Source organism: Botrytis byssoidea (genome assembly GCF_014898295.1).
Source record: "Botrytis byssoidea strain MUCL 94 chromosome Unknown BBYS_005, whole genome shotgun sequence".
Taxonomy (NCBI): domain Eukaryota; kingdom Fungi; phylum Ascomycota; class Leotiomycetes; order Helotiales; family Sclerotiniaceae; genus Botrytis; species Botrytis byssoidea.
The window spans coordinates 1,980,597-1,992,683 of record NW_024065846.1 but is presented as its reverse complement, the minus strand read 5'-3'; positions in this window follow the sequence as shown (position 1 = coordinate 1,992,683).

Sequence of the window (12,087 nt, the reverse complement as noted above, 5' to 3'; positions counted from 1 at the left end):
AATATCAATAATTTAATTTATTAATTCTATCTAAGGATTTCTATAAAAACAAAACTTTATTTTTAATTCTAATTAAAAGTTTTTTTAAATAAATATTAATATAATCAATATTATAAATATTCAAAATAATATAATAAAAAATAAAATCAAATATTTTATTACTAAAAAGTTTAATATTTAAGAAATAAAATAAACTTATATTACTAACAAAAAATATATAATCCCAAATTAATAAAAAAAAAATAAAAAATCAAATCTATTAATATAACAAAATTAAAATGAAATAATTAATACTTATATTTACTATTTCTATAAATAAAAAAATTACTTTTTATATAATTATAAAAATCTTATATTTATATAAATTTTGATTTATAAATATTATAAAATTTAATAATAAAAAGTAATACTTAAAAAAACAATAAAAATATTATTTTCTAAAAAAAAAATTATCAAATTTATTTTATAAATAATAAGAGTTTTTCAATTAATTTTGATTTATTAGAAAACAAAGAAGAATTTGATAATGAAAAATATTATATTTCTAAAGAATTTATTTATAAGATTATTTCTTTTTATTGATATATAAATGTTAATATTTCTTTATATATATTTAATTAACTTTCCTTTTTTAGAAATATCAAAAAAAAAAACAATAAAAGTTAATAAAAAAATTATATATTATAATTAAATAGATACTACTATAATAGAATTAGAAATAATAATATAATTTTATTTTCAAAAATATTATATATATTAAAATTAGAAATCAATTTTTTTTTAATAAAAAGATTTATAAAACTAAATTCAAAAACAAATTTAATTTAAATTATATATACTTTCAAAAAAATGAAATAAATATTATTAAAACAAAAATGAATAAAGGAATTTATATAATTTCAAATATTACAAAAGAATATAAAAATATTGCTTTATAAAATATAAAGATTATTAATAATATTAAATCAAATAAAATCACTCTAGATATTTTCTCAAATAAAATCAAAAAGAATCTAGAAATTTATTTATTATAATATAAATAATTCAATTATCTTAATTTAAAGAAAATACGGAATCTCTATAAAGTTATAATATTAAAAAAATTAATCAAAATCCTATTTAAAATTCCTATATATAAAATATATATGTTTTATTAAAATAAAGAATTTAATTCTAAAATAATTTAGTTTTAATAAAATAAAAAGATTAGAGTTTATTCATTTTGATATTATTAACCCATTTCCAAAATCCTTATAAGAAAACTATTATTTCCTATTAATTATAAACAATTAAATAAAAGTAAATTAGATTTTGATTTTAAAAACAAAAAACAAAATTATATTAAAATTAAAGAAATAAAAATTGAATTAGAATTTAATATTAGTAATAAAATAATAATTATTCGAATTAATAATATACCAAAATTAATTTAAACTATTAAAAAATAAAACTCTAGAATCTAATTAAAATTAATTACCATAATATCATTTTATTAAAACAAAACTATTAAAAGAAATATTAATACTATCAAAGCCAATATAAAAACTATATTAAAAGAAACTAAATTGCTATTAGAATTTTAAAATAAAACTATTGAATATAATATATACTATAGAAATAAAATGAATGCTAAACCAATTATTAATAATAATATTATCAGTTTAATTAAAATATTTTTAAAATTAATCCCAAATATCAATTATTATAGAATATAAAAAAAGTAAATACTATATATATATTAATTCAAAAATAATTCTAAAAGATTATAATATAACAAATTATAAAATATAATTTGAATAAATATTTTTATAAATATTTATATATTATTAATAGATATATCAAAATATATTTACTAAAATTAGATTATATTATATAAATAAGTTAAATAATTATAAATAAATCCAGAAAAAGAAAAGATTTAAATTTAAAAATAAAAAAATTCATATTAAAATCTCAAAATATAAAGAATATTATTTTTAATAAAAATTTAAAAAATAGATTTTATAAAATACAAAAAGTATAAGAATTTTTATTTAAATTTCTACAAAATATTATTACTTTTGAATCCCTGAAATTGTAATTCCTAATATACCTAAAATCAATAATATTCAAAAATTTAATAAAAAAAATAAAAGAAATATTATAAAGATTAATTTATTTATAAAATCAATTTTATTTTTAAAACAAAAAGATAAAAATATTAAATAAAATATTTAAAATTAATAAATCTTTAATAGAAATTTTAATTATATTTATAAATATAAATCTCTTTAAAAGATTTTTTTTTTAAAAATATAAATAAAATAATAATAAATTAAATAAATATATTCAAAAACTAATAAGAATAATAATAATAATATTTTTAGTAAATCTAAATAAAAATATTATTGAATATATTATAATTTTTATATTTTTTATATCAAAAATCAATCTAAATATTAAAACAAAAATATCCAAAAATCTTTAAATAATTTAGAAAGCTTGATAAACAAAAATATAATCTTTTCTACAAAACAAATCCTAAAAATCTTTATTTCTATTATATATAATTAAATAATTTTAGACTCTGAATATAATAAAAAATAAAAATAAGTTATTTAAAAGAAGATTAGTTTATTAATTGAAAATAATATTTGAAAAAAATATATTTTATTAAAAAAAGAGAATTTTATTTTAATAAAATAAATATTTATAATAAAAACAAAGAATAATAAAATTAAAAAATTTAAAGTACAATTAATAATAAAAAATTTTAATTAAATTTATAGAAAAAATTATAATAAAATCTTTATTTTTATAATATAATTTAATATATTTTGTTTATTTTTAATAATTATTATAAAAAAAATTGAAATACTAATATTTCAATATAAAAAACATTTTTATAAAATCCTATCTCAAAAAAAAGATATATCTCATATTATCTTAAAAAATCAATATGTTAAATAAATATATCTTATACATATTATAAAATTTATATAACCTTAAATAAATTAAACAAAATTGAAATCAATTTTTAAAATTCAAATTAATTAATTAAGATTTTATTCAAAATCTTATTGATTTATATTTATATATTTATATAATTTCATAATTTAATTTATTAATTTATATTAATAATATAATTGTTTTTTTGATTTCAAAAAATTAAATTAATTAATTCTTTATAACATTTTTCTTATATTTCAATATTAAAAATCTAAAAGAAATTAATAAGATTTTAAATATTAGGGTTATAAAAGATCAAATAAATAGATTATTTATATTAAATCAAAAAGAATATTTAAAAATTATACTTACAAAATTCAGAATTTTATATATTCAGCATTATATTAAAAAGATATTTATTACTAATTACTTATATTTATAATTAATTATAGAAAATAATAAATTAATTAATATTATTAAATATTAATGAATTATAAATAGCTTTATTTATTTAATAATATATATAAAACCGAATATTTCCTTTATATAAAATTAATTATTATAATATATAATAAAACTAATAAAATATTATAAAATAAAAATAAAGAATTTAATATAATATTTAAAAATTATAATTATTTAAAACCTTAAATATAAATCTAAATAAATATAATATTAAATTGTAAAGAAATATAATCTGTTAATAAATATTATAAAAGTTTTTATTAATATAAACTAAATAAATAATTGATATAATTAAAAAAGTATTTCTAAAGGAATTATTATATTCTATAAAGAACTAATATTATAAATTAATAAAAAATAGAATTTAATAATAATATTAAATATTAAATCTAAATATATATTAATAATAATATTTATTAAATAAAAAAGATAATTAGTTCAAATATTCAAAAATCTTAAAAAAACAAAATATATATTTATAACGTGGTTTATCATCATATAGGCTATATCATCTTGTGGGCCACTTTCACCTCAATTATCATCTCTTTACTTTAATATGCGATTTATCAACAATCTATTATGGAAACAATTAATAAAGAAGTATAAATTATTCTAATTATTAAAGCTATTCAAAAAAACAAAAAATTAAGTATTCAGAAAACTGCTAAGCTATATAATATCCTGCATACAATGATTTAGTATAGAATAAACAGTTTTACCCCTTATATAAAATATCAATACAAAACTTATAAAATTATAGAATTGAAAGAGAAAATGATTATTTAATATATAATTAATATAAATAATAAAAGATTTTTATTTAAATTTAAAGATATAAAAGATATAGCAAATTATATTCTCAAATCAAAAAATACAAAGAAAGTTAGAAAGCTTTGGGCTTACTGATTCGTAAAATATTATATAAGATTAAAAATACATTTTAATTGTGTTTATAACTTTCAAAGAGCTTTTTACGAAAATCCTAAGTTTATTAAAGACTGGTTTTATCTAATTTCAAGTATATGAGCAAAATATAGTATTCTCGACTATGATTTCTACAATTTCGATAAAATCAGCTTTATAATGAATATAATATACCCTGAAATGATTATAACCAATACTAAACGAAATGATAGAAGTAAAACAATACAATCAAGTAATAAAGAATAAACTATAGCGATTATATATAATAATAATAAAAATAAAATTATATCCCTATTTCTAATAATTCAAAAATAGGTTTATTTCTCTAATTGATATACTGAAACTGATTTCCCTATGGATTGGGTTATTAAATCTATTTCCAATAAATGGATAAATAATAAGATAGATTTAGAATAATTGAAATACTTCAATAAATATATTCTGAATTAAAGAAAAAGTAAATATTGAATATTGATATTGAATAGATATAAAAGCCATAAATCAATATATTTTCAGTTATATTGTAAAGCAAATGATATAATATATCTAAAGTTATTATTACATTCAAATTATTTAATTTAATTATTTAATATTAACTATTTTGATAGTTTGAAATATTTATATAATATTTAAATTAATGAATTTATTAAGACATATATTAATTATATTTCGAAGATTAAATTCTTAATAGTTTTCAAAACTGTATATCAAGAATCAATTATAATTTAGAATATAAAAGCAGATTTTCAAAAAATAGATTTAATATTATTTGATTCTAAAACTATATTCTCAAAATTAAATATTCGAATTTGTATATTTATTTTCCCTTTTTTTAATCCAGATTTGTAAATCTTTCAAATCCTTTATAATCCAATTAAAGCTTTTTCACAATTAATTTTAATAAAATCTCAAATAATTCATTATTAATTAAGCTTTTCTATACCTATATTTGAAATTATATTAGCTTTAACTAAAGATATAAAGAAATTAGCTTATAAGAATACACTTTTAAATATAAAAAATCATATATTTCGAAAAGCAAATAAAATATTAAATAAATATTAATATATTAAAAAGATTCAATTATATAATAAAAAAGTATTTATTAGATAAAAAACTAAAGATATATTATCTCAATAAAAAATTGATATTTAGATTCAATATAATAAGTATTAAAAAAAAAGGAATTTTAATAAAAAAGTATTTTCTAATCAATATTATAATAAATATAGAAGATCAGATTATAATTTAAGAATTTATCAAATTAATATAATAGATCCTAGATTATTAGATTCTTAATAATTTCAATCAATTGATTTGATAGTTGTGGAATAATATGGGTTTAAATACAATAATTGAGGTGAAAGTGGCCCACATGATGATATGGCCCACATGATGATAAACCACGTTATATAAAAATACTATTCAATTATTAAACAATAATCAAAAAACAATAATTCTAATTAAAAAAATTTATTTATACAAATAATTAAAATATATTAATATATATTATTATTTTATTAAAAATCTTATTAAAAAGAAAAAGATAATAATTAATTATATTAATATATCAAATATATAAATAAATAGAATAATTAAATCTTTAATAAAATTAGTATTCAAAAGATTTAAGAATATATTAGAATTAAGATTATAAAAGTATAAAAGATTAAGGAAATCAAAAATAATAATTTTTATAGAGAAATATTAAAAGGAATAGAAATTATTAATATTAAATATATATAATAATTAGTAATATGGTTATCTAAATGGATTAGATTAAATAAATTATAAATAGATATATTAATCTCTTTATATAATATTATAAAAGGATTAATATACTTATACATATAGTAATATAGTTAATATAGAGGCCTCTTCCACTTAATCTTTTAATAAAATGAAATATTAAATTAATATTAATATATATAAAAAATCTAATTATATTAAAAAGGAATCTTTATTAAATAAAAAACTCTTAATATATTATCTTAATAAAAAATTGATATTCAGATTTAATATAATAAACATCAAAAAAAGGGGAATTCTAATAGAAAAGTATTTTTTAATAGATATTATAATAAATATGAAAAGATACAATATAATATAAGAATTTATTAGAATAATATAATAGATTCTAGATTATTAGATTCTTTATAGTTTTAATTAATTGATTTGATTATTATTAAATAATATAGTTTTGAAAGTATAAATTGAGATAAAAGTAACTTATTTACTAATATAACCTATTTACTAATAAACTACGTTATTCAAAGCTTTTTAATATTGTCGGGACAGGGATCATGTGACCGCACTAGCGCTTGCGCTAATGCCTCGGCACTATGGTATGAACGTATTGTAGTCCTAGCTTTTAGAACCTTAAGTAATATTATAATAGTATAAACCATAGTACTATATTGTTTTCATTATCCCCATAATAATATCAATATTAATTAATAATATTATAGATTAGGAGCCTAGCATCTTAATTTCAAATGTAATGTGGGTTTATAACTAAAATTAGTATTTTTTTAAAAAAGTATAAGCTTTTGTATCAATCTAATATAGTTTAATACCTGCTTTTATATAAATAAGAATTGTTGGTAACATAATAATAGTTCTTGTATTAAGTATTAATTTAATATAGTTTGATATTAATAAAATCTGAGATTAGTTGGTAATATAGTGATGATTTTTATATTCAATTTTAATCTATATTTTATTCTTTAAAATAATGTGTATTGAAAAATATAAACCAATAATTATCAGCTTAAGTTAAGTACTACCTTTTTCGAATAAGTACAATTTTGTTAGATTTTGGTAAAATCATATTTAATTATTTTATCTCATTATTTACCTGCTATCCATTAATATAACAGGATTATACAAAAACGATTCTATAAAATACAAGCTCAAATATAGTGATACTACTGAAAATATAATTAAATCAGTTATATTATTAGTTATTCTATTTAATGATTTTAAAATATTGACTATAAAATGGTAGGAATACTCTATTGATTTTATATAAAAAAAAATATAAAAAAGATTAAGGATTTTTATAAATATAAATTGTATAAATATCAAAAATCGATTTATTATAATAACAAATTATAATCGAATTATTTTAATATATTCAAATACTTCATTCTAGAATATTTTCAAATAATTAGCATATATCTTTTATATAAGTTTAAATACAAATTACGCTTATATAGCTTGTTTATTATAAAATACAAGATCTACATAATACAAACTATTTATAATACTTTAATTAATACAATTCGATTATTATATAAAAAATAGTTTAATAAAGAGATTATGGATATACTTACAAATAAGGAATTTATATTTTGATTAAAGAATATATAATATAAAATAATTATAAAAAATATTCAAATATTTGTATATATATTAATAAAGAAATCTAAGGTATTTCAAGTAAATGGTTAGCCCAAACCATTAGATTTTAATTAATATAAGCTGCTATAAATATTAAATATTCTATTAGGGATTACAATTACTTTTGAATTTAAATTTTTAAATAATAAAGAAAAGAGTATTAATATTAAATAAAAAATATTATTGTAAATATTTTTATATCCCAAATTTATTTATTAAATTAATATCAATTCTTTACAAGAGAATAGCAAATCTAATAAATCAATTATATACTTATTCTATAATCAAAAGAATCTATTATTTTTGAAAATTGTTTAATATTATTTTGGACAATTCCAATTAGGATTACTTTTTCAACAAATCAATCCTTTATTATTATAATTGCTATTATTAAAGAAAAGAGGTAGTCAGTTATATAATGATTTATATAGAAGTAATAATAATTTTAATAAAAGTGAAGAAGATAAAGAAAATGATTTTCTATAAAAAGAATATAATAGGAATAGTAGCAATGAAGGAAGAGGTAATATGGAAGAAGGCAGTAGAGAAAATCCAGAATATAATCAAGGCATTCCAAAAATCTTTTCAAACTTATCATCAAAAATCATAAATATCAATCAACTTTTTGGAAATCTTATAAAACTTTATAATAAAAATGATAAATATAATAAATAAAATAATAATTTTGTTTATGAATATAATATATTTCTCAATAATTACTAATATATTAATATATCTGAAAATCTATTTTCAAGAGTATTTCCAATTATATTTATTAATATAGCATTTGACTTTTATTATATAAATTTAAGAACTATATTAAATATAATATAGAATATTTATAATCTATTTGAAACTATATTTGAAGGCTTTGAGTATAAAAGGAATATTATATAATAATAAGAGATTATTATATTAAAGAGTATTATAATAGAATTAGAGGATAATAGGAAATCAATTACTTATTATTTATAGCAAATAATAATAAGATTATATTATTTATATAAAGGATTTAATATTATTATTTGAATAAATAAATTACTTTATTAAAAGATTGTTAATATATATATATCAATTCAAGTATATTTTCTAACTTATTTTTATTTAGTTGATAATATATTAAGTCTCCTTGAAGAACTTTAATTAACTATTATGATATAGAAGCTAGTTTATTTAAGCAAAAATATAATATTCTATATTAATTGGAAATATTAATATGGAGGAGGATATAGTTAGAATAAAGGTTTTGAATGAGGCAATTAATATTTATTCAAATTATGAGATAAAAAGAAGTATTTTGTCTATAAAAAGAATAATTATTGATTAATCTAATATAATAAGGAGAAGTGTGATAAATCACGATACAAATACAAAAAGCAATTTAAGAGTATTAGTAATAGTTTTGATAAAGGTTTTGAATAGTTTCTTATTGAATATAAAGGTTTCAATTAAGATTATATTAAAGAATTTGATTCTGATATTAATAGAGAGGTTGAAGCTTATTTTGTACAATTCGAATTTCAGAGTTCATTTATATAAGAATTATATTCAAAAAAATTTATTTAAAATAGATCTATTAATAATAAAGAGATTATATTTCACTTAATTAATAAGTTCTTTACATATATTTTGATATATCAAGTCTATAATATAGTATATATTAATAGATATGATGCAAAAGAATTTTAAGAAATCATTATTGATATAGTTATGGTATTACAATTGATAATAGGTTATAAATAATATATAATATATAAAATAATTGTCGAAGACATATTATTAAATAAAAACTAAATAGAAATTGCAAATATAATATTTGGAATCAGAAAAAATGAGTCAATTAAATTAATCAAATTCAAACTACTATTAGAAACTATTGAATTCTATATTATAAATATAGAAATACTATTTCTATTATTATTAAATAATATAAACAAATTTAGTATATATTATAATAATATTATTGATTTAGTTATTATATAATATATAGAAATAAGCTACCTATACGTTTATTATAATAAATATACAGTACTTCTTTAATATATAAATATATAACAATTTATATAATAAATTATTAATAATAATAAATGTTATCTTATTATTACAGAATTATATCGCCTATATTACTGTTTTGGTTATCTCTCAGTCTATAGATTTCTATAAGTACTGTAATGAGCTGATTATGATAATATTTTATAAGCCAAAATTGATAAATTTATCAAATTCTATTAGTATTATTAAAAGTATAATAAATCATTAAATCGATTTAAATTCAATTTATGAGATAATATTAATTTCAATTATTTAATTATAATTGATATAATATATATCAATACCAATCCTATTTTCTATATTATTAATGAAAATATATAATTCCAAATTATATAATAACTGAATAATATAAAATATATTTTTGATATTTTTCGAAAATACTGAATAGATATTTATATTAGTCCTTTGGATTATATTATATATAATATTAAAAAGAATTTTATTAATAAAGAATTTGTATAATATGTAGTGATTATATTAACAAAAACAAAGAATATTCTAGTTAAAGCTTATTAATTAATTGATATAATTGAACAATACCATATAATTATTAAAAGAGTATATGCTATTATTACAAATAAACTAGAGAATTCTATTTTAAAGAAGATAATATTATAAATAGCTATAAAAGCAATAAACAATACTACAAAACCAAATAGATTAATTCCAATATTCTTAATCTTTAAAGTATATTCATATATATCCAAATCTAATTCATTTGTATTTATAATCCTATAATATTAAGTAGTAATTAAAAAAGTAATATTCGAGATCTATAAACTATAAGTTATAAGGCAAATATTTAATACTTTGAATTAATATAATAAACTATTTATAATAGTTTTATACAATTTATTTATTAATTTGAAGATTTAGGTATAAAAAGAATATAAAGGTTGAATAGATTTGTATTATTTATTAAATATAAAGGATGAGATATACACTATACAATTAATAAGTGGCTTAATAGAATTTTGTATTATTTAAATTAAATTGTATATAGAAAAGGATCAAGATCAACCTCAGAATCAATCTTAAGATAAACAATTTATTGAATTGATATAATTAATATTATTTATATAATCTATATAAATAATATAATCAATATATTAAGAATAAACTATTATATCTATATAAGTAATAAATAAAACAATATAAAATATACCTAGGAATATAATCAAAATGATTTTATAAAGATCTGATAAAGTTATATCTTCTCTTTTATTTATTATTATTTATCATAAAAACCCTAAAGAAACACTTTTGGATATATTTAAGAATTTATAGTATTAGTAATATTTATTTCTTTGAATTATAATTTCTATATTCCAAATTTATTTCTTAAATAATAATATAAATACATATCTTATAAAATCTATAATATCATTTAATTTAATAATATATCTCCCAAACAATAATAAATATATTGAATACTATATAGCATTTGTTGATATATAAGTATTAATAATTTTTATTGAATTAAAACAAAAAGAAGTTAATGGATTAATAAAAAATAATATATTTTAATTCATAAAATTTGCAGATATATTTATAAATATTAGAATATTCAATTTATATTTTATTAATGAAATTAAAAATAAAGAAATCAACAAGATATTCCCAAAATTCCAATTAATAATATAAATATAGAAAAATCAAGGAAAGAGTATTATTTTGATATAATTATTTATTATATAATATATTAATTAATATATTATATTAGCAATAATAGCTATACTATTTAAGAATAATGTTATTATAAGTATTTGTAATATTATATAAATATACACATAATTAATATTGAATTTAATTGGAAAATTCTATATACAATTCCTAATAGAAATAGAAGTTCTAGATAGTTTTATTTTGTAAGTAATATAATTATTATATAACATTCCAAAAACAAGTAATTATTGGTTTAGTATTTATTATAAATATTATATTAATACTCTCAAAATAATATAATTAATCTATAATCTATATCTATTATATATAATTAAAAATAATACAATATTTGATATTATTAAATTATAAATAAATAATATATTTATTATAATTAATAAAGTATTTACAGATTATAAACAAATTAAGCTCAAAAATACAAATTTCATAATAAAAGAGTATAAAATACTTATATTAGATATATTATTTAAATTCAATAATAATCTAATTATTTAATATATAAAGTATATGTAATAAATTTAGAAAATCAATAATAATAAAAGACTAATATATTATATAGTATATTCAAAAAATATATATAATAACTATATATTAATTAAAAGTATTTTTTGATTTATTATATATTATACAAAT